The sequence below is a fragment of the Lycium barbarum genome, chromosome 8, assembly GCF_019175385.1.
Source record: "Lycium barbarum isolate Lr01 chromosome 8, ASM1917538v2, whole genome shotgun sequence".
NCBI lineage: Eukaryota > Viridiplantae > Streptophyta > Magnoliopsida > Solanales > Solanaceae > Lycium > Lycium barbarum.
Genome location: NC_083344.1, coordinates 121,240,314 through 121,266,160, shown reverse-complemented (window position 1 = coordinate 121,266,160; position 25,847 = coordinate 121,240,314). Strand labels below are relative to the sequence as shown.

The 25,847-nt window shown below is 37.0% G+C and overlaps 1 long non-coding RNA gene across 1 annotated transcript; it reads left to right on the top strand.

The window, feature by feature from the left end:
• Positions 1–17,929: 17,929 nt before the first annotated feature.
• LOC132607003 (uncharacterized) lies at positions 17,930–23,901 on the top strand. The gene is made up of 7 exons (XR_009570123.1): positions 17,930–18,708; positions 19,344–19,391; positions 20,262–22,426; positions 22,504–22,633; positions 22,727–22,989; positions 23,079–23,198; positions 23,289–23,901. It is a non-coding gene; the product is annotated as an uncharacterized LOC132607003 (long non-coding RNA).
• Positions 23,902–25,847: the final 1,946 nt, after the last annotated feature.

Sequence of the window (25,847 nt, the reverse complement as noted above, 5' to 3'; positions counted from 1 at the left end):
TCGTGCCCACCAGATATGATCGAAATTTGTCAAAGGCGTAGACAACTACCAATAACTCCTTCTCTGTGACAGTATAGTTCATCTGGGCTGCATCAAGTGTCTTGCTGGCATAATAAATAGGATGAAAAATCTTGTCCCTTTTTTGACCAAGGACAGCACCCACAGCAAAATCACTTGCATCACACATTAAGATAAACGGTAGAGACCAATCGGGTGCGATGATAATATGAGCAGATACCAACCATCGTTTCAGCTCCTCAAAAGCCGTCAGACAGGCTTCATTGAACATAAACTTCACATCTTTCTCTAAGAGCTTGCACAGTGGATTGGCAACTTTAGAGAAGTCTTTGATGAACCGTCGGTAAAAGCCAGCATGCCCAAGAAAACTACGCACTCCCCGAACTGAAACGGGTGATGGCAATCTTTCAATTGCTTCAATCTTCGCCTTGTCAACCTCTATTCCTTTGCCCGATATCTTGTGCCCAAGAACAATTCCCTCTCGAACCATGAAATGGCATTTTTCCCAGTTAAGTACCATGTTTGTTTCTTCACAACGAGCTAGCACGGCATCAAGATGATTTAAACAGTCGTCAAAAGAATCTCCAAACACAGAGAAATCATCCATAATTACCTCCACATAATTTTCCACCATATCGGTGAAGATAGCCATCATGCATCGCTGGAAGGTACCTGGAGCATTGCACAAACCGAAAGGCATCCTCTGGAATGAAAATGTACCATATGGACATGTGAATGTGGTCTTCTCTTGATCCTCAGGTGCAATCATGATCTGGTTGTAACCCGAATAACCATCCAAAAAGCAATAATAATCGTGCCCAGCCAATCGGTCGAGCATCTGGTCCATGAAGGGTAAAGGAAAATGATCTTTTCTGCTGGCGTTGTTCAACTTGCGATAGTCGATACATATCCTCCAGCCCGTAACAGTTCGTTGAGGCACCATTTTATTCTTCTCGTTTTCTACCACAGTTATGCCCCCTTTCTTCGGGACACATTGTACAGGACTCACCCAATTGCTGTCTGAGATGGGATAAATGATACAGCTGTCAAGCCACTTGATTACCTCTTTCTTCACCACCTCCTTCATGATCGGGTTCAGTCGCCTCTGAAACTCAATACTGGTTTTGCTGCCTTCCTCCAATAAAATTTTGTGCATGCAAAACGAGCTACTAATACCCCGAATGTCAGCTATCGACCACCCGAGGGCTCGGATTCGATCTCTTAGCACTCGTAATACACGTTCAACCTGCACATCAGTCAAATAAGCAAAGAAGATTACGGGCAATGTGTCTCCACTACCCAAGAAAGCATAGCGAAGGTGAAGAGGCAATGGTTTCAACTCAAGAACGGGAGCCTCTTCAATAGACGGTTTCGGCTTCTTCCATGGCTCTGGTCTGTCTAGCTCCTCAAACGGTGTACTTGCTCGTAGATAAGCACATGAAGTGTCAAGAATGCTAAGACACTCTTCCACTTCTGCGTCAATCTTCAGATCTTCCCCATACACCAAAGATATCTCCAACGGATCTCGCGAGGATAGAAAGTGATCTAACTCGGCATTTGTGAGCTAGGGTTCCACCACCGAAATCATCTTCAATTCCTCATAATGGGCCGGAAGTCTGGTAGCTTTAAATACATCAAAGGTCGCCTCTTGCCCATTAACTGTCATGGACATCTTCCCATCTTTCACTCGGATTACAGCATCAACAGTAGCCAAGAATCCTCTCCCCATAATGAGAGGAACACTCTTATCTGCCTCATAATCAAGTATCACAAAATCAACCGGCAGAAGTAATGGGCCTACCTTCACAAGAACATCCTCAATAATACCATCAGGATAAGCAATAGACCGATCAGCCAACTGTAATGTAATAGTGGTTGGCCTAGGCTCTCCCAAACCCATCGTTCGGAACACAGAGGTGGGCATATGATTAATACTAGCACCCAAATCACATAATGCTATCCCAACTTCAATGTTTCCAATCGTAATCGAAATTGTGAAGCTGCCCGGATCTTTCAAATTTGGAGGGATCTTACTCCTCACTCTAGAACTGCACTCCTCAGTAAGTGCAACTGTCTCAAACTCTGTCCAACGCCGTTTGTTCGCGACCACATCTTTAATATATTTCGCATACTTTGGGACTTCTTGCAGAAGCTCCACCAAAGGTATGTTAATGTGTACCTGTTTTAAGAGTTCAAGAAATTTCATGCAAGCCGAATCTGCCTTCTGTTTCTGAAGTCGCTGTGGAAAGGGAGGGGGTGGTCGCACCACTTCCTCTACATGCTGCTCTGCGACTGTTTGCTTTGGTTCAGCTCGCTTAGCAGGGATAAGTTATGCCTACGCTATGTTCTTCTTTTTCGGTGGCGCTTCCTCTAGCTCTCTACCATTCCTCAAGGTGACTGCTTTGCATTCTTTTGGATTCTTTTCAGTATCACTCGGAAGAGCACCCGGAGGTCTGACATTCTGCATAAGAGCCATCTGCCCCATCTGACTCTCAATCTCGTGAATAGACTTCTGCATCTCACTCTGAATTTTCTAATTTTGCTGCTGCATCACCTGATTTTGAGCTATAAGCTGCTTCATCATCTCCTCTAAATTGTTAGCTGGTTGGGCTTGAGGTTGCTGATAATTGTTCGGCTTATGGAAATCCTGCCTCCCAAATGGAGTGTTGTAATTATTTCCATAATAGTTTCCCCGATTAGCAATACCGCGATTCTACTGCCCCACAAAATAGACAGACTCTGGATTCAATGGACAATTATTATAATCATGAGGTTCACCGCAACTTACACATGCCGCCTGCTGAATATGTTGAACTGGTTGAATCTGCTGAGTTTGAGGAAACACCCTCAACATCACGTTAGTGAGAGTACCAATATCATCCCGGATAACTGCAACATCATCAACTTTAAGAACCCCAGTAGCTTTTTATGGTAACCCCCGGTTTCTCATTATACTCATGATGACCCTAAGACATCATCTCAAGGAGATCTTCCATCTCTTCATATGTTTTGTTTAATATCTGACCTTGAGCTGAAGCATTCATCAGGGCCCTTGATTCATGGTTAAGACCCTCTACGAAATAGTTACTAATGATCTCCTTTGGCTGCATGTGATGGGGCAATCTCGTAGATAACCCTTATACCTTTCCCAAGCGTATGGTAGAGATTCGGAATCTCTCTGAGTGAAGTTAGCAATTCTCCCTCGCAGCTCCTTTGTCTTCTTGGGTGAGAAGAACCTGTCGATAAACTTATTTGATAATATCTCCCAAGAAGTGATAGAACCTGCAGGTAGATTCGTCAACCATTCTCTCGCTTCGCCAATAAGTGAGAACGGAAACAAGGACGGCTTCATATAATTATCGGGGACATCTCTATATTGGAAATTCTCGCTCAACTCCACGAACTGCATCAAGTGCTTATGCGGGTCTTCACTAGATTTACCCATATACTGGCACGTCTGTTACACCAGCCGCACTGTTCCTTCTTTTAGCTCGAAATTTCCAGTAATGTCAGGCCTAACAATAGCCTTAGCAATGGTTGCCAGACATGGCCTAGCATAACTGGATAACAGAATTCGTTGCTCTTGTGCCCTCGCGGCTGCTCTCTCTCCCTGTTCATCTGTGTTTCTGGCTCTATCCCTTTCTGCCTGTTCAAGAGCAAGTCTTGCTGCTTCGTTAGCCATTTGTCTCTGTCGTCTGAAGGTTCTTTCGATTTCTTGACCAAGATCAACTAACGGTTATCCTGAACTTCTAGTGCTAGGCATAAACCAGAGAAGCCTGAAGAATCACAAGTAGAACAACGAAAAAAAAAGTAAAGACTTGAATAGAAAAACAAACTAAAATTAGAAAAACAGTAAATTTTTCTAAGTCCCCAGCAATGGCGCCAAAAACTTGTTGCTCCCAAACGCACACGCAAGTATACGTGGTCGTACAAGTAATATAGACTGTTAAGTCCAGATATCGATCCCACAGAGACTTAGATTCTACTGTCAAACTAATTCAAATTCGAATGAAACTATTCAAGAAAGTGAAAATCAAGATTGTTTGTTGTACTAAACTAAAACTTGAAAAGTAAACAATTTGTGATGGGTGTTTTTATGACTGGGACTATGTGGACAAGGACTGTAAGAATTTTCAGATGAGAGAAAGATCTAGGGTTATGGCTTTCGACAATCCAGTTGATCTTCAGACAATTCCACCTATTTTGTTTCCTGGGTTACTAGTTAACGGGTTAATTATGCTTTATGATATTCTCTCGAACTACTCACGAGCTTGTAGATGTTACTATAACGCCTATATCTCTATGGTCATCAGAGGTAACAAGAACGCGTTTATTTCTCTGTATTCAACTAAGTAGGCTAAAGGGTATATCTCTATCCTCATTAGCGAAACGATTAAATCGAACAAACTCTATTTATTCTTATTACGTACGTGAATTCCCTTTCTCAAGTTCAATCCACACACCACTGATAGTGTCTAACTATTGCCCAGATAATCAAACAATTGAAATCAATAATAAATAAGCAACCCACAATATGGAAAATCAATACATAACAATTGTCATCACATCAACTTTCAAGTCTTTCGCCACAACCCTAGAATTAGGAGATTAGCTACTCATGGTTCGATCATAGACAAAAGAAGCCATGAATAAACTAGGGTTGAAAAAGATAAAAAATAAATTAACCTAGAAAGAGAAAAAGGAGAACGGTGGCTTACAAATCCTTGAATAATCCCAGCACACCGTTCTCAGCTATTAAAACGTCTATATATAGGCTAGGGTAAAAAATAATAAATAAGGAATCCAAATCTAGTCTAATCGGGAAAACATTCGCAGATCCCCGCTTTCCTTCCGCGATGCAGAAGGATGGCGCAATGTTCTGCAGGTTCTCGCTTTCCCTCCGCGATGCGGAAGGATCGCGAGATACTGACGACTGAGTGGTTGTTCCGCTTTCTTCACGCGATGCGCCTCGATGGCTTGAAGTTCTGAAGCTTCTCGCGATCCTTCCGCGATCCGGAAGGAAAGCGGAGTCTCTTCAGTCGGTTAACTCCTTTTAGTTTGTCCTTTGCGATCTTTGCCTCGTCACCTCAGCCAATCGACATATGCTACGAATTCCAATTATTTCAAGCACAGTTTCCATCGTTTGTCGTCGTCGTACCTATACACATGAAATATAACGACATAAGTTCAAATACGACGGTTACGTCATGAATTAAGCGATAAAAGTCATAAGAATAAGTTGTAATACGACACAAAATATGATATTTGTGCCAAATAACAAATAACGACATCGATGGGTTATAGATAGCATCATTAGCTTTATAGGATCATCATATCATGGATTCTAGATTCTTTAGACTCAAACTCATCGTCATCGTTATCGTACTCATAGTGTATCTCTTATTTCATATGGCTATTCATGAACAAGGCTCTTAGTTTTCTTGAAGGTAGGAAATCCATGAAGAAGGAGGAAATTCATGCCATAAGATTCATGCCTTAGAAAGAAAGGACTAGCCTCACATACTTTTGTCGTTTAACTACTATATTGCTTGCTCATTCTCCTTTAATGTTCACGTCTTTACCTTCAAAAGAATTCGCATTAACATTAGCTAAGCGATTATAAGAACGTGCCTACTAAAGCTAGAGAAAATTGGGCAGCATTTCCTTTGTTTCTACTACTTTTCCCATATTCTATATCAACTCCCAAACGTTCATAACATCATTAACAATATCGCAAACTACAGTCATCATTCATATACATTTCCCACAATTCACCATTTCCCTTCAATTTCTCCACAATTATAGTTATAGCTCATCATCGCGTTTTCTCATATATAATACTTATTCCATGGTCTAAATTTCATTTATAACATATTCACAATCACAACATACCAACATTCACGATTCATCCCAACTGTTGTTCAACAATGACACTATTCACTCATTCATGACCCATTTTCAATGTCTTTCTACAATTCAAGTGTCTTATCCTTCCAATACCTTAAACAATAGGGAATGACCATAAAACTCACCTTAGATGATGGAGGAACAACCTTTGAATGAAGCTTCTCTTCTTGTACCAAAACCCTAACTCACTTCCCTTGAGTTTTCTTGGTGTAGGTGAACTTTTACTAGGTTTCATACACTTGTTTTCCTGAATTTGGTATAGTTGATCATGGTTTCCCCTTGAATTCTTGTGGATGAATGATGGAGAAAATTCTAGAGGCTTCTTGGTGTGTGGAGAAGTGGAAATGAAATGAGGGAATGGTCCTTATATAAAATCTAGAAATCAGTCCCGATCGAGATATACGGTATGATCGACGAAGCGTCGATCGGATCGACGGAGCGTCGATCTAATCATCGGAGTCGTTAAATTTCCAGTGAGCAACCTTTCGTTTTCTTCCATTATACGGTGAGAAGGACGGTCCGTCTAACTGATCGATGGAGCGTCGATCTGATTTTTCGAATGGTCTTCGTGCTAACTCGATTTTATGGCACAATCGATGAATCGTCGGTCCGTCCGACGGTACAAAGAACGACCGTCGAACCCCCCTTTCGCAGAACTGCAGTGAAGTTTTATTTGACGAACTCTTCTCCCTTGCCTCTAACTTCTTTGGAATCTTAATTAGAATCATTAAGCATCCCTTCTTACTTGTAGGGACATCATGTACACCTTAACTTACGTTAGTCCATTCACCGCTCAGCAACCCAAAGTTCCGAGGTGTAACAATTCCGGAGCTGCAGATCAGCTAGTATGGTTCCTTGTGTACAGATGGGTATGGCGGGGTCCTGTCCCATCCTTATTATGTTATGTATCCCATGTTGAGGCTCGTAGACAGATGTACACAGTTAGATGTCTTTTGATTTCCTCAGTCCATATTTTATCATATCATTTTGATAGCTTTGTCGGCTTGTATACATGGGCCCAGTTTGATAACGTATATATATGTATAGCCCTTTCGGGCTTGTGTCCCCTGCAGATTATGAGATATATATTAACTAGCTCAAGGGCCCAATTAGGTATGGATATGAAATGTATGTATGTTTTGTGGTGCTCGATAGGTTAGCTCCGAGTACTCGTCATGGCCCTCCGATTGGGTCGTGACATCAACCTTTTCTTTTAGTATCAGGAAGGATGGTAACCAAAATTGATTAAAGAAATTGCATGTTTTAATTTATTATGGCTGAACATGTGTTTTAATTTTTGATAAAATTGGTTGGAATAAAATTTGTCATTGTTTAGTTGAGAAGAAAAATGCCACATTGAGCTGACGAAGAAAAGTCCTTTACTTTTCTCTTTGGTTGGGTATGAATGAGCATCAAAGAGTACGTGGACCCCAGAATCTAATAAAGATTTCCACCCCAAATTTGCTTTAAAAATCAAACTTCCCCCTCAACTTTGAACAATAGACATTCTCCCCCCTTTATCCAATGCAATGACTATTTCACCCTTATTTTTTTCAGTCCTCTATTTATGTAATACATTTTATATTATATATAATATTTATCTTTTCAATCTAGATATTTATAGATTCTTATTTAAGTTGACTAACATTATAAGTAGAATAATACTTTTACGAATTTGTGACAAAATCTAATGCTATTTTTTATGATTGTTATTTCAATATTATATGCAATATGTATATCTGTATGTACATGCCTGTGTGTATATTAAGTTTCACTTCTCTATTATTATCTATTGTTTATATAAATAAATTAGTGGTTGTCACTAATGAAATATTTCTTAAATTATAAAATTCATTTACAGTATAAATAAATCATTTTTAAAGATTTACCTCTATTTTTTAATTTGTTTTGCATTACTTGCATAGAAATATATTCATAAAGTTATTATAACCTGTTTCACTTGTATAAGTAAATATTAAAGTTTGATTATTTTTAATAAAATTATTTTTTTGTTTATTCTGTTAATTTATTTTATTATAGAACACCATTAATTTATATACTCAATTAGTATTTCTCACTTTCTTCTTCGCCTAGAAGATAATATTAATATTTTATAAGAAATTTGTTAAATGAATTAAAAAAATGAAAAATATCATGATTTTAAAAAAGAAGACAAAAGTTGATAATGTAAGGGTAAAATAGGCTTTAAAAAAATCACTTAGGATAAATGGGGAGAATGTCTATTGTTCAAAGTTGAGGAGGGAGTTTGATTTTTAAAATATAGTTTGGGGTGTAAATGATTTTCACCCATATTTATTTTATCTAACACAATTCTGCTAGGACCATATCACTTTATTGTAATATATTTTCTCTCTACTCTTGATTCTATTCTTAGCCTTAAAGTAGAGAAAGGGCCCATAAGCCTGTCAATTGGGCTGGGTCGGCTCGGGATCGGCCCACCTAACTCGGCCCATAACCGGCCCAGCCCCCAACCTGGTAAGAGGGTGGTGGCCTGGGCTAGTGGAAAAAATTAAGGGGCTGGGTTGGACATGCCATTTAGCCCGGTAGTCCGGCCCACCAACAGCCCAGGTTTTGGCCCACCAGGGGCCCGGTCCACTTCAAATTATTATTTTTTTAAAAAATTATATAAGTGGTACATATTTGTGTATATCTTGTATATGTTAATGGTATATTTGTGTATGTCTTAAATATGTTGTTGGAATGAAGAATCCCAACAGCTATTTTAAGTGCTAAAAATTATAAAAAGCTGAAAAATGTGATGCAAGACTACATAAGCAATTTAAAATAAAACTTCAAACTTAAATTGATAACATTGCAAATTCAAAACATTCAAACTTGAACGATTAACTTATTACAAATGAAAAGTTCAAAACGCTAACATCAATGGAGAAATTTAAAGAAGAGATAAACTTCAAAGTTTAATTTTGTACCTTTTGTCCAAGTGCCTACGTAACGGACCGGTACCCCCAAAAACCGGTTCGGACTTATGGAGATATATTTGACCACAATGTTGACATTTAACATGTTCCTCGTCTACTCGCTCAAAATGCAACCACACCAAACTTGAAATTGATCTTCGGACTGGAGGAGGAGATGGAAGATTATCATTAAATTTTAATTTTGAAATTTGAACTTGGAAGTTGGAAGAGAGAGAGAGATTTAGATGAGTAGGAAATTTAGGGAAAGAGGAGAGTAGGGAATTGTGAGACAATATAGAGAAGAATGAATGGTATTTATAGATTGAAAATACGGCAAAGGGTCATATATACCCCTGTACTATCCCGAAATAGTTGTGCGTATCCCTCGTTTGCTTTTTCGATGATATATACCCCCGCCGTTAGCATTTTGGTCATATATACCCCCGCGTCTAACGACTCCGTTTAATAGGGACACGTGGCACTATCTCAACAACTCCAACCATTTTCTTTTTTATTTAATCTCATTTTCTTTTTTATTTAATCTAATTCATCATTAAAAAAACACAAAACAAAACAAAAAATTGAAAATTAGAAAGTCTAATCTCCGGCGAAGCTCCACCACCGGCATCCGACGACTGCAACGGTATATTCATGGATCCAAAATTAAACTCACTTTGAAATCTGCCCATAAGGTTCATGAACTCTACAATTAGATTCTTGAATATGAAAATGGTGGCCGAAAAATAAAATCAAAATGGTGAAAACTTTGTTGGAATAAACTGTGTATTGATAATTGAATCTAAAAATTGTAATTAAAGCTTGTCTTGAGTAGCTGGAACGTGAAGAAAAAACAGAAACTCCATAGACAACCATTAACGAAACTTGAAGCTTCAAGTTCAAGTCTTGGGTTTCTTCAAACGAGCTTTGTTTCGAGTGAATGTTATTGAAAAAGATCAGTTAAATTTTGGAGAGTTGATATCTGAAATTTGGAATAATTTGGTGAAGAATTCGATGGGTTCTTGGGTGAATTTCAGTTGCAAATTGATTGGAGAAGAAGAAGAAACTCACATTTTGAATTTCAGAAATAGCCACATTTTTAAGAAATAGCCCCTTTCTAGTTTAAAATAATTTTTTAATGATAAATTAGATAAATTAAAAAAAATGGTTGCAGCCATTAGATCTTGCCACGTGTCCCTGTTAAACAGAGTCGTTAGACGCGGGGGTATATATGACCAAAACGCTAACGGCGAGGGTATATATCATTGAAAAAGCAAACGGGGGATACGCACAACTATTTCGGGATAGTACAGGGGTATATATGACCCTTCGCCGTTGAAAATAGGGCCAAAGTATAATTTAAGGAACTTCATGGTTAAAATAAAGTAGACAACACTAGATTTTAAAGTACCAAACTTAATAAATTTTAGTATTAGATTTTTTTTAAATAATTAAAATTCGGCCCGGCCCACTAAGTAAAATCCGGCCCAGCCCACTTAGCCCACTATGTACCCCTACCCGGGTGAGAGCTGGGCCACTAACTATGGCCCTGCCCGGCCCCCGGCCCGGCCCCATGTGGCCCCCATTTATATGGCCCAGCCCGGCCCACTTGACAGGCTTAGCCAATAGTCCACTTGTAATTTAATGATCTCCTCACACAAGTATCACATGACATATCTCACTTCATAATAAAAAAATTCTTTGGCGGGTAATTTTATACCTAATTTTGAAAAAAAACAAAAACTAAGAGAAGGCTTCTAGGCTTCTGGCCAACTTCCTCCAACTCTAGTTAGGTACTCCCTCCGTTCACTTTTACTTGTTCATTTTTTACTTTGTACGCCCTTTAAGAATTAATAAATAAAGTATGTATTTCACTATAATACTGACATTCATTGGCGTATAGTCCCACTGAACTTGGAGAATGAGTAATTAATGATAAGGGTAAACCAGGAAAAAAAAGTTTGTCTTTTCTTGATATGCCAAAATGGACAAGCAAAAGTGAAAATTTATTTTTAGTATAATAGACAAGTAAAAGTGAACGGAGGGAGTAGTTGGTTAGTACCCAATTTAATGCTACTGCAGTTATAGAAGATATCCAGTTGATTTAAGTTTTTTTTTTTTGGGATAAGAAGTTGACTTAAGCTACTTCCTTCGTCCCAATTTGTTTGACACTTTCGCTTTTCTAGAGTCAAATGAGTTTTTCTTTGATCGTAATTTTTTCATATGTTTTTAATTATTAATTATGGTGAGATATAGTACTTTTTACGTAGTTTCCAAATATTTAAATTTTATTTCAAAAAATTTAAAGATTCTATGTTAATACACACGGTCAAAACTAAGAAGTTTGACTGTCAAAAAAAGAAAAGTTTCAAATAATTTGAGACAGAGGAAGTATATATGAGCGTATATATAATGTATTGTGAAAAAATAGAGTCAAAAAAGCACACAAAAACTTGTTTGGTAAAAAAGTTTAGGTAACCCATCTTCGTTTGCACGTTACTCTAAAATCTTACTATGTACCACTATTTGTTATTATATTTTAGGTCATCTAATATTATACAAAAATATTTTAACTACCAGTACATAGAAAAAAATATCTTAACTTTGATTTTCAAATAAAAGTTTATGAGACAACATAAAATTTGTATAAATATTGAAGAAAACCTCTTTAACATAACTTAAGAGTAACATAACAGATCACAGCTGGTTTAAAATTTGGTTAAGGTCACAAGTTTGAACTCTCGAAGAAGAATTTTTTGCACTTGCTTTTTAAATCAAGGTTGTTACTGAGATGAAACAACGAAGTAGAAGTCACAATTTCAAATCTTTTCAAAAGTTCATTTACATCCTGAAGAGAATATATCACATCGGTGACAGATGAGAACCCTGAACTCCTTAAAGGGTTTGGGCAATCCTTCTTCCTTTGATCTAACTTTTGGGTGTGAGTTAGGCCTAATGGCTAATTTGACATGGTATCAGAGCTAGGCTCAATCCGATGTGACCTTTGGAAAAAGAGGGGGCATAATGCGCCGGACCAATGACCGGTCCTGTCACACCCTAACCTTACTAGGGTGTGATGGGCACCCGACCCCATATTCGGAGCCGAGCGAACCCTCTGACTCTTATTACAAACATACTTTTTTCGGACTTTTAAATCAAATAAACATGAAACACATAGTAAGGCTTTCAGAAACTTTCTTTCTATCGTTCTCAAATCAAACAAAATTTGTAATCATATGGAATCTGTAACATATCTCAATATGTCACATCGGCTGATGGAGCCTCTTACAAAACTGATATTCTTTACCCACGACTATGTCTGCAAAGTCTCTAACACAAATCAGAAATCACAACTTATATACGCTCTGACTCGGCAACACTCCGGAAGGAAGTGGAGTTCGCCAATCCCGCTGAAACACCTTCTTGCAAAGTCTTCTTCTCATCTGGGTGTACCTACGTGGCATGAAACGCAGCCCCCGAAGAAAGGGGGTCAGTACGAAGTATGTAATGAGTATGTAAAGCATAGAGTAATATGAACAGAATCACAAGCGGAATAAGAAGTACAGAAGATTAGTACAGAAAGTAAGCACGATATGCAAATTAATAAAACAACTTACTAGAAACACAAATCATGCATGCCAGGAACGGTATCCGGTCCCTTGCGGGACCCGGGGAACGTGGCGCCACCCTGCCCTTGGCGCCACACACATCATACTCTAGAAGATTTGCTCCGTAATCTCCGTCACACATCATAATATCACATCATATATGGTTCGGCGAACCATGAACACATCATAACACTGTAACGCATCATACTTCGGAATACATATATGGCACCCGGCCCTCAAGCAGGGGACCCGGCGAACCTTACGCACGATACATACCGGCCCGAGACTCGGTGAAAGAGGTCATGACACATGCACGAGCAGAGTAGTGAGAAACTATATGCACATAAATTAAGACTCGATAGATACGTACACTTACCGACATCTGAAGGCTCAGAAACAAGTTTCGGGTCAATCCGACTTAGTATAAGAAAGTTATGAGTGTTTGAAGTACAGAACCTTCTACGAGCGTTTCAGAAGCCATTTTTGGAAAATCAAAGCAACAATCATATCAAGTATCCTTCGGATATCTTTACGGGTCAAATCAAATAGAGCTTTAGAGACCATATGTACGTATCAAAGTATATCAAAGACTCAAGGGAATAATCGAACGTGCTAGCATTTGAAAATCAAAACTTTAGTCATATAAATTATCTTTCGAATGCCATTCGGAAACATATCAAATAGGACTTCGGACATCATGGATACGCATCAAAACCGTATGAAATAGCTTATGGAAGTCAAGAATATTAGCCATCCTAGTGGCTCTAAGAATAGGAGTTTTCTTTGGAATCATATACATATTGTCTCTTCGTTTCACAAAGATCATGCCAAAAGAAAGAAAGAGTAAGTCTTACATACCTGTCCCACGTCCAATTAACTACGCTTATTCGTCCAACTTGCTAGTCTACATTCAATAGAATTGACATAATCATTAGACTCATCGACATATGCTTGTCTTAATCTTTCAAATAAACTCACTTATAATCTGCCGAAATTTCGGCAGCATTTCCCCTGTAAATACAACATCCCCGAGAATCTAACTCGGCCAATTTAACAACAACAAACCCGAGAATGCAACTCGGCCAAATCATCAACAACAATCCAAGAATTCAAATCGGCCAAACTATCAACAACAATACCAACAATCGTGCCAACAACATCAACAATCAATTCAAGACGCATTCTAACATTAACAACCTTTGTCATACAATTCAACTACATTTCATTTATATTCAATTCAATTCACTTAGCATTCAAAATGACTCAATCAACATACTACTTCACCCGAAGCCTTCCAAATTCAACAAGAACAGTAACAACCTATTTCCTTCTTTCAAATTCAACCACAACAACCCGACTTACAATCTTCCAACACATGTCTCACTTCCAAATTCATGAATTATGTCACCAACCCATACATTAACAAATTTATTCTTACAAATATAAGAAACCACACTAATGTCACACTAACTTCTTCAATAATGCACAAACAATTTCAAATTCATTTCAAGCCACCAAACCTTCATTTTACATCATGGAATCCACAACACAACAATCAAACTACTAAATAAAATTAATTCATCACTTCTGCACCACCACCTCCATTCAGCCACACCCCTATACTTACATATTTCATGAATTTCATTCATTCCTCACTCTACAACATATACAAAGCTTCCATAACATATGAAAAGAAGATTGAATACATACCTTTTTCCACTTGTCTTCTTACTTGGCTAGGGTTATGAACTTGCAAGAATGAATGGTTTTCTTGCTCCAACAATTATCTCATGTTAAAGAGGACCTTCAAATTAGTAGGAAAGCTAGAAGAAATAATTTTTCTTGATCAATTTCCATGGCCTCAATTTTTTTTTGAGCCATGGCCGAACCTACTATATTTCCTTTCTCCTTCTTCTTTTTTTTTCTCTCCAAGGTTCTAGAGTCAAAATGATGAGTTGCCCCTTATTTTGTCATCAATTATATGTATATATATATATATATATATATATAGCTTCTACCAATACAAGGTGGACACATGTCCCCTTCTCAATTTTTCTTGAACTTTCTTAAAATAGCAAATATGACCACTTGGCTTATGGAACAAGCTTGGTCCATATATATATATTTATAATTAGCCTTATTAAATAAAAATGTAGACATATACTTATATGCCACACGGCCAACTTGACTTCTTGAAGAATTTTCAAGACTTCTTGTGAAATTCTCATTTTGCCCCTAGCCTTCCGCAATATTACCATGAGCCATTTTGTGAATTTTCCTTTTTACCCTTGACCTTTCTCAATATTTCCATACTAATAGTATTCATAAATAATATTCATAACCAACTTGTACATTAAAACAATTTTGGAAAATGGTCTTGCCCTTAACTTACCACGACCACCTCGAAACATCCGAACGTACAAAATACGGGCTATAACAGGTCCGGACCGATAGGGGATGAAAAATGCCCCCGGTCCATAAATGTGCCCCGGACCAATGGTGGTTGAAAAATGCCCCCCGTCCAATGAATGTGCACGCTTCAGACTGGGTAATGGACCCCAGATAAAAAAGAATGTCTGAATTTGGTCATGAGGGGGTGAAGAGAATATACCAAGAAATCTGAGCTCCTTATAAGTCTTGGGAAATCCTCCTCCCATTAAGCTAGCTTTTGGGGTGTGAGTTAGGCCCAATGTCTGATTTTACGCATTCCCTAATGTCTGAGTTTAACACTTGCTCGATAAGAGTCCATTATATCCTAAAGGTATTCAATGTTTAAGCTCTAATGTTGTCACAATGGTACCAATTCATTGAAGACTTTCACTACTAAAAAACTGCAAAAAATCGACGGACAAAAACCGACGGAAAACCGACTCACTGCGTCGGTTTTTTGCATTTCTAATTTTTTTTAATTATTTTAATTAGAAAACCGACGGACGACGTCGGTTTTTTTGGAAGAATTTTGAAATTATATTTCCGCCAAAAAAAAAACTATCGTCCCACGTCGGTTTTTTTAATAATAATAATAATAATAATAATAATAATAATAATTAATATAAAATAGACGGACAACGTCGGTTTTATTTTTAAAAATATTTTAAATAATTTTCAATTCATTTTGTTTTTTTAAAAAATAATAAATAATTTTTTTAAGAAACCAACGGACAGGGTCAGTTTTTTTTTCTTTTTTGGGTCAAAATATGGTCAACAGGCGGAAAAAACCGACGAACAAGGTCAATTTTGTCCGTCGATTTTTTTTTAACAAAATGGGCAGACGGGTTTTATTCCCATTTCTTCTCCTCTTCCCAAATAAAACTCCCCATTCCCCTAAAACCCTACCCGCCACCCCCTCCCCTTCGCCCAGCCCCGCCGCCCAGCCTCGCCGCCTGCGCAGCCCACCCCCACCTACCCCAGACCCGTTTTCAACTTAATAAATTGAGGTTAGTTTCTTTTAAATTAGGGCTTTTAAAATTCTTTCAATTTTAGTTTTATTTGTAGATTTTAGGCCTAATGTTAGTCTACTTAGATTTGTTAAACATCATTTGCAATGTTATTAATGTTGAATTTGTGAAAAAAATGTAAACTTTATTTGACTAGTTTACTTGTCATTTTTTTTTTTTTTGCTTGAAATTGTGCTATATTTTATGTTCTTTGTCAATGTATTTGTGTTAGCTTAGTTATCATTCTTTGTATTTGTGTTAGCTTAGTTATCATTCTTTGTAATATTATTGATGTTGAATATGTGCAAAAATATATACTTTAATTATTTGACTAGTTTTTTTTTTTTTTTTGGATTGTGCTTTTTGTTAGAATCCATATGTTATTAGAATTGTTATTGATCATTCCAAATTAGAATTGGTTGAGATTGTGCTTTTCAAAGTTAGAATTGTTAAGTTATAGTATTTCTACAACCTCAATACTAAAATGTAGACTTTATTTCTCTAGATTTACTTTTTAATTTTTAGAATTGGTTGGGATTGTGCTTTTCAAAGTTAGAATTATTAAGTTATGTTAGAATTATTAAGTTATAATATTTCTATAACCTCAAACCTAAAATGTATACTTTATGTGACTAGATTTACTTTTCAATTTTTAGATGGATCGTATGTGGATGTATAATATGAATAATAGTAATCGTGTGGGTGTACATGATGAATTTGTTGAAGGTGTTAATGGGTTTATCACACATGCAATGTCACTTCACCATTTTCAAAATGAAGGGGTAATTAGGTGTTCTTGTTCTCATTGCCGGTGTATAAAGTATTTGAAACCGGAAGCGGTTAGGGTTCATATATGTTACATCCCGTGTTTTCATACGTTGGAAAGTGTGCGAGTTAAATGACATTAGCAACGGAAACGAGGTTATTCCCCAAGCTTATAGGTGGTTAGAGTGATGATACAGATGGGTTGTAAATATTAGAAGATAAACAAATCGAAGAAAATTAAATTTCGTAGAGGTTCAAATTTTATTTGGATGAAATACGGTCCAAGCTATAATAGCCCGTATTTTGGACTAGAAAATTGAACCATCCAATATGAGCAAATTTACCCGAGCCAAAGGATTTGTTCATATTCAAGCATGAAAATCAAGAACTCAGTGTATACGAAGAATGAAGTCCCGAAATGATTTAAGATGGAAGAGTGTGACGACGATGATTGAAAATAATATTTTATGTGTACCAAAAGGGACTATGGACTAGTGTTATATCACATGGTCATGACAATGAGCAAATGGAGTGTATTAAAAATGATCATTATTTAAGTGAATTGAGATCAAGAAATTAATTATGGGTGTAATTGGATAAAAAGGAGAGATGTAGTGGATGTAGATAAATTATTGGGAATTGTTGGATGAATAGTATGTCACGTGGACCATATTCATATCGGCTGAAAGTGACACTTACATAACATTCATTCAAGGATGAGGTGTAAACTTTAGTGATGAGTAATTATATGTACACCTAGGGGATTACACGTGTAAAATAGAAAAGGGGACTAGTACACCATGATGGCTTGTCATGTTAAAGAAAGAAAAAAGGAACTTTGCAGCAATATATATGCACAACAAAAAATGTGCCGTACAGCACCATTATTTTGACCGGTCTCTTTAGCTAATTGTTTTGTTGTTTCATTATGCAAGGAAGCAACAACGTGACTTCCATTTATATGGAAAACAACGCAGTTTTGAATTGATAGAGTATCAAGGTGACTTGGTATTTTATGGAAGAAGAAAATAATTTTCTCTCTCAAGAATAATATTTGGGTTTTGCTCACTACTTCGATGTCATTATTTTATTTTTGTCACGTTGTTCAATCCGGGCTTTTGTCAAAGTGAAGTGAGATGGAGGGAGAATACTTCTTGGCATATAAGGTAAGAAAATCCTCTCTCCAAGATGTATTTGATTTATCCAAGTCGTATCTACATTGCTAGATGAAAGAAATACGAAAATTATATTGGAAATCGGATAAATATTATTTCCACGTAGATGATGGAGAGGTGCAGCAAGTGGGTGATCCTCATACATATGAGGTGATGTGACAGCATGTATTGCATGAGACAAGGACTTTTAATCCCCGATATTAAAATGGCACGACTTGCTTGCAAATTTCTATTGGTGTAGAAATATTAATGGAAATTAGGGATTAATTAACCATGATTAGATTATTAAGTGGGGATTAGTGATTAAATTAATGGATATAATTTAAAGGGCTGCAAGCACTACAAGTACACATGCACGTTGTGCCTTGAACATTTGATGAATACGAAAAAAAAAAATTAGGCCAGCCAAGGTATACGTGTATAAAAGGGCAAGGGACCCTTATGTGGCAAATGGAGAGGCTGCCTATAAATAATACCTATTGACTCATGGATCAGATTTTTCCATTCATAAAATTAGTGAAGGAGGAAGAGACCTATAAACTAGAGAGAGGAGCTCCTAGCCATGGCAACTCACGGCCATGGCTATGGCAGCAACCCTTTGAACGACCAGCCCACTCCAACACAAATAAACCACTAATTTCATCTTGACTAGGAGAGGAAAATCGTGAACAGCCATGACAGGCCCCTTGGGCACTCACGGCCAACTCCAAAGATGAAAGAGGAAGAGAATTTGAATTTCACAAAAGTGTTCTAAGTGTTTTACACGTTCAAAGGAGGCAGCAACATAGGGGTTTAAGTTGAAGAAGATGAAGTGGTGCGAATTGTGCAAACTATTGTAGGATCTGTCCTAGTTAAAGTTGAGGTAAGATTTCATCTTTTGCAATGTAATTGGAGTTAATGGTGTTGTAATGAAGAGATTAATTTGTATTAGATGAAATTGGAAATAAGAAAAATTGTATAATTAGTGTTGGTGTTGAAATGGACAGAATTGGAGTTGTTCAAGTTTGGCTGAATTTGATTGTTGTTATTATTATTAATGTTATGGATTATATGTTAAAAGTAAAGGAATTATATATGCTAATGTTGAGGTGTTGTTTGAGGCCGTGTAGGGGCTGTCCTAGTTAATAATGGTGTATTAATTTTAATTAGTATTATTGTGGTTGTTATCATGGATTATGTGGCGAAAGGATTAGAAAGTAGAATTGAAGTTGCGTTGATATGAACATGTTGTTGTTCTTGTTGAATTGAAGGAATTGGAAATATAATTGTATCCATATATTGTTGTTGGTATTTCTGTGTCAACAGGAGAGCAATTGGAAATTTGGATAGGTGAACACATAGGGGAAATGCTGCCGAATTTTCGCTAAATTTTTAGATAATAGAAAACCCTAAACGAGAATATATAAACTAAAATGTAGGTCCTATAGAAGAATGGGCTATAGATTTGCGAACCAGAAAATGTAGTTACTAACGATAACGTTACTTTTATATAAATAGGCTAAAAGAGCGACGAAGCGAAAAGGATTCACGATTAGTCGCTGACAGGTATGTAAAGTTAACCCTTCTTTCTTTGTGGCATGATCCTTATGAAACGAATAGACGATATGTATATTATGATTCCAAAGAAGTTCCTACTCTTAGAGCCAGTAGGATGGCTACTGTCCATGATTTCCAGAAGCTATTTTATTATATCTTGTTACGTATACATGATTCCAGGAGTTCTATTTTGATATAATCCACTGTGGCATTCGAAAGGTATTTTAATATGACTATTGTCGTGATTTTCAAATGATAGTTCGTTTTGATTATTCCATTGAGTCTTTGATAATGTTTTAAATTGCATATGGTTTCTCACTACTCTGCTCGTGCATGCCTCAATATATCTTTCACTGAGTCCCGGGCCAGGACACGTTTTCGTGCACAGCTTTACTGCATTATTCACCGAGTCCCTCACTAGAGGGCCGAGACACGTTATATGTATATGTATATGATGATATGATGACATGATGATATGATGATACGGTGATGGCGGCCAGGATGGCATATGATGACTTTATTCACCGAGTCCCTCACTAGAGGGCCGGGACACGTTATATATATGCATGATGATGATATGATTTTATTTACCGAGTCCCTCACTATAGGGCCGGGACATGTTATATATATATACATATGTACAGGATGATTACCTAATTATGTCACTACGTCCCATAACAGGTTGAGTATGATATATGATATTGACATGCATGATTTATGTTTCAAAGGCAAGGTGTTTTGGTATTCTGAACATTGTACTTGTTTCCTGTACTTCTTATTTCAGTTATGATCCTGATTACTGTATTTCATGCTTTACATGCTCAGTACATATTCCGTACTGACCCCCTTTCTTCGGGGGGCTGTGTTTCATGCCCGCAGGTACAGATACTCGCTTTGGTGATCCGCCAGCTTAGGATTCCCTTTCTGCTGTCTTGGAGAGCTCCGTCGTTCCGAAGCCTAGATTTTGGTACCGACTTCCTGATATGCATATATATATGTTTTTTTCCATGGGTACGACGGGTCCGTGTCCCGTCATATGTTACTGTTGATACTCTTAGAGGTCTGTAGACATGTATGTGGGTTGTGTGCAGATGTGGTTAGTTGTGCCTATATGGTCATTATGGATGTTCTAGCGCTGTAGCAGCCTTTCCGGCTTGCATATATTATCTTTCTGTTGTAGTAGCCTTGTCGGCTTGCGTATTATTTCATGATATGATCAGTTGTGACTCATCAGGAGACAGTGCATCTGAATATACATATATGATGACGCTATGAACCTTCAGAGTTCTTTTGTAAAGTCTCATATTGTTCGTAGTTTCAGTTTGACTATATCTAATAGGTATGTATACGGGTGTCCAGATCGGGCACCAGTCACGGCCTACGGGGTTGGGTCGTGACAATATAGTCATGGGTTTAAGCAGAAATATTATATTTGGACTGATTGTGGAGAGAATGATGAGGTCAATGGTATATTTTATAATATGGTTGTCGGTGAAAGTAGTGTGTCGCAGGAATATAGTCATGTCTAATATGATAGAGTTAATGATATGGTTAATGATGCTTTTGGCGTATAGTCTGGGTTTGAACCTGAGCAAAATTTTGAGGAACCTCCTAATGAAGAAGCAATGCACTTCTATCAAGAATTAGAGGAGGCTAGTCGTCCACTTTGGGTAGGGAGTCAGCATTCTAATTTGTCTGTTGCAGTTAGAATTATTAACATCAAATCAGATTGGATTGTTGCTGAAGCTGCTATGGACTCAATGATTAAGCTTGTGGGGGAACTAGTTAGTCCGGAATTCGACATACCTAAGAGTTAGTATGAAGCAAAGAGATTGGTTACCAAATTAGGATTGTCGTATGATAGAATTCATTGTTTTCCAAACGGTTGTATGTTGTTCTATAAGCAAGATGCTGATTTAAATGAATATAAAATATGTGGACATGTGCGTTATAAGCGGACACCTAGTGGGAAGATGGTTCCAATTAAGGCGATGCATTATTTACCTATTATACCTACGTTACAGAGGTTGTTTGCATCGCCGAGTTCTGCTCCTCACATGAGATGGCACAGCGAAAATAGAAGGCCACTTGGTGTTATGTGTCATCCATCGGATGGAGAAGCGTGGAAACAATTTGATAGAACTTATCCTGATTTTGCTAGTGAACCAAGAAACATTCGTTTGGGTTTGTGTGCGGATGGTTTCACACCATACTCTGTTTCGGCTGCACCCTATTCTTGTTGGCCTGTATTTCTTACTCCATATAATCTACCACCTGAGATGTGTATGACAAGTCCCTATATATTCCTAAATTGTGTTATCCTTGGTCCTCGTAATTCAAAAGTTTTGATTGACGTCTATCTACAACCTTTGATTGATGAGTTAAAACAATTGTGGTGTGAAGGTGTAGTGACATATGATGTATCAACTAAGAGAAATTTCAATATACGATTTTCCTTGCGTATGGGATGTTGTCTGGTTGGATGACTGCTGGAAAGCTTGCTTGTCCTCATTGCATGGAAAATAGTAAAGCTTTCACTTTAAAACATGGCCACAAAAATTCATGGTTTGATTGTCATCGTCAGTTCTTGCTTATGGATCACCAATTCAGGAAAATGAAACAAGCATTTAGAAAGAATAAAACAAAAAATGATCTCCCACCTCGAACATTGTCAGGAGAAGAAATTTGGGGGAGGGTTTGTCACTTGCCTAAGGTCACAGAAGTTGCCCCTTATAGACTATCTGGTGATGGTGTTGAACATAATTGGACTAAACAGAGCATATTCTGGGAGTTATCGTATTGGAAGTATAATCTTCTATGGCATAATCTTGATGTGATGCATATTGAAAATATTACTTTGATAATTTATTCAACACTGTTATGGATGTTAAAGGCAAGACAAAAGATAACCCAAAAGCTAGTTTGGACCTAAAGGAATATTGTAAGCGCCCTGAATTGAACTTGCAAGAGTTAGCGAATAATGGTTTACAGCCGGGAGATAGAGATGCGATCGGTCGGATTTTCATCGTGCCTGAGGGATCTGGGTAAGATTGTCTTTTATTAAGTTTTCCTAAAGTTTTTTTCATCTTAATCTTATATGCGTTAAATTTTTTAACTGCAGGTTCTATCCAGATCACGAAACTACAAAAGCCTTGCTGGATGTTGTTCGGAGGCTTCATGGCGATCAGTTTTATACATCATGGGGTGAAATCCCATATGATACTCGACATGCTATGTTTAGAGAGCTTAACGTATGCATCTTATTATACATTTCATAACTTGAATTTACTTTTATATAAATCATCTAACATTAGTTATTTGATTTGCATATGTATTGTACATAGGATCCATGGACAATGATAGGGTTGCTACAAACTTTAAGAGGAAGGGGAGTGCAAGGTTGTCTGATTGGTTTTTGAGGGCTAGAAGGTATATGAAGATGCCCCAATGGCTAAATGTTGAACAGTGGGAGAAACTTAAGGCATATTGGCGAACTCCTGAGTTTATCACCAAGTCTGAGCAGGCAAAGGCTGCCCGTGTATCCCAGAAAGGTGGCTCTTTGCACACTGCGGGTGCAAGAAGTCAGGGGCACGTGGCTAGGACAATGGTAAGTAATTTTATACCTTTAAAGTTACCTACGATCAATATATCATTATTGAGTTATTAATTTTATCTTTAACTTCTTTTTTTTTGCAGAAAAAAGCTACGGGATAGATGCCGACTCAGGATCAGCTATTCCTAAAGACGCACACAAAAAAGAAGAAGCAGGAGTCGGATCCGACCGTATGGGTTGAGGACAGGGCTCGTAATTCCTATGTAAGTGATAATTTTATTATTTAAGTAATTATATATAAGTTTAATTATGATATATTCGTTATATACTAAGTTTCGTTTTTTAATATACAGACGCAATTTATGGATGATGTGAACCAGTACAACCAAACTCAGCCTGAGTAGCCGAGCCATCCTCCACTGGAATTAGAGATAGATTTTTGGTGTGGAGTAGTTGGGGGAGTACAAAAGGGTAGAGCGTACGGTCTAGGCCCAAGAAAAAACTTAAGTCGCCTTCGGTCAGGATTCCGAGGTGAAGGGTCTTCTCGACAAGCCGAGGGAGTTGATGGTGTTCAGGTCGCAGCTATGGCGCAACAAATTGCTGAACTTAATAGGAAATTAGCTGAGACTGAGGCAAAAAGAGTTGAGGAAAGTAACTCCATGAAAGCGAGCCTTGAATCGCTCGTGGCACAAGTTAAAAGCCACATTGCATGTGGACAATTTGGTGTGTTCGACCCAGAAGATGATGATGACGGTAATTACGTAGCCCGGACACCGGATGATCAGTTGTAGTAGTTTGGATTTAATAATGGACTTATGTTTTATGGACTTATGTTAAAACTAGTTAATGGTACTTTTGGTTGGAAATTTAAATATTTTTGAACTTTGAAGGTCTATTTAGATCGTATTTGATGTGTTTATATAGTGTTTGATGTATTTTATTATTACTTAGTGTGATCTCATGTGCTGTAACTCTTTTAGAATTGATTTGGAGCATTTTAATGCTAGTTTTGAGCAGCTTTTGGTACTAGTTTTTGTACTGGTTTTTGTGCAGGTGTGGCTATAGAAAATGCAGGAATTGCATGCAGGAAATTTTCCAGAAAACCGACGCCGTCCGCCGGTTTTCTGGAAATTAATTTTGGAAATTTTCCAGAAAACCGACTCAGTCCGTTGGTTTTCTGGAAATTAATTCTTAAAATTTATGAAAAAACCGACGCACTGTGTCGATTTTTTATTTAAAATAAAAAAATTTAAATAAAAAAATTCATAAATTTTATATTGTTTTTATATAAGACAAAAAATCAGAAATTAAAAAAACCGACTCAGTCCGTCGGTTTTTTTAATTTTTTTAAATTATTAGATAAAACTCGACGGACCACGTAACCGACGCAGTCCATCACAAAAAACCGACATGGTCCGTCGGTTTTCAAAAAGCGAGGCTATGTAAACCGACGGACCGTAAAGGGTCGGTTTCCCGTCGGTTTCATTGAAAAAACCGACGCGGTCCGTCGGTTTTCATCGTCGGTTTTTGCCATTTTTTTAGTAGTGTTTGATATAAGTTTTCCAATGACATGTTTCACGTTCTGAAAGACCAACTTGTTGCTTCCAAAGACGACTCTTCCAACTATAGTTTTCATCATTAATTGTACAGTAGGGTTCTCAACTTAGGAATGTACACTATGATCCTTCCAGTCTCTCTGCGCTAATCCCACATTTAACATCTTTAGTGTTATATCCATGCTTTCACTTCATAAATTCGTACTACCGTTGGGTAGAAGTTTAATGGTGGCTAGGGTTTGAAGCAATTATGGAGCAAAGAAAAATTAAAACAGATTCCTAATTTATTGGGACCAAATTTTAAAATATTTTAGTATTAAATGTAGAATTTTCTTAAATATGCTATAAACGTTACAAAGTCTGCCATTATTGGAATACTTCAAAAGTTAGGTTAATTACGTACATAATTTTCTAAAGCTGATGCATAAGGTATATAAAAAAATCTTTAATAGGTGCACATGTAAATTTATTTATTTTTAAAAATACTTAGTGTGTTAAAGAAGAAAGTGCACTATCCCATGCAGCCGCTTATGGTCTCTTTCAATTTATTGAGATCGAAATTTGTACTCCCGAAATTATCTGTCGTGATTATTAAAAATAGTTGACTCAAATTATTTTTTATTTTAGAAGTTTAAGATATAATTAATAGTTTTTCTCATGTTACCCTTAGTAGAATTTTGTCATTAAAGAAGATGACAAATAAATAGAGTAAACATTTAATGGAGAGAGACTATAACTTATACATAAATAAGGGTAAAGTTAGTTATATATTCCTCCTAATTAATATTCCCTCCGGTTCAAAAAGAGTGTTCACTAAACCTTTATTTTTTTTGTTTAAAAAGAGAGTCCACTTACCAAATCAAGAAAGAATTAACCTTATTTTTTCAGATTTGTCCTTATTAAATGTTAAGTGACCAAATGCCAATACCTATTTAATTGGGGGTAGTTTAATCAAATTACCTATATTTGCCTAGCAGTTAGTATTTTCTTAAGGGGTGTACAAATGGCTAAATGAACACTTTGTTAAAACTGGAGGAAATATTTCTTAAGGGCGTGTAAAATAAAAAAGCGACAAATAATTTGAGACGGAGGGGGTATTTTCTTAAATAATCTGGTCTTGTCACATACTCCCTCTGTCCCAAAATTATCTGTCGTGGTTATTAAAAATAGTTGCCTCAAATTATTTTCATTTTGGAAGCTCAAGGTAAAATTAATTATTTTTTCTCAATTTACCCTTAGTAGAATTTTTGTCATTAATGGAGATAACACACAAATACAGTAAACATTTAATGGAGATAAATTATAACTTAAACATAAATATGAGTAAAATTAGTGAAATAACTCTTTTAATTAATA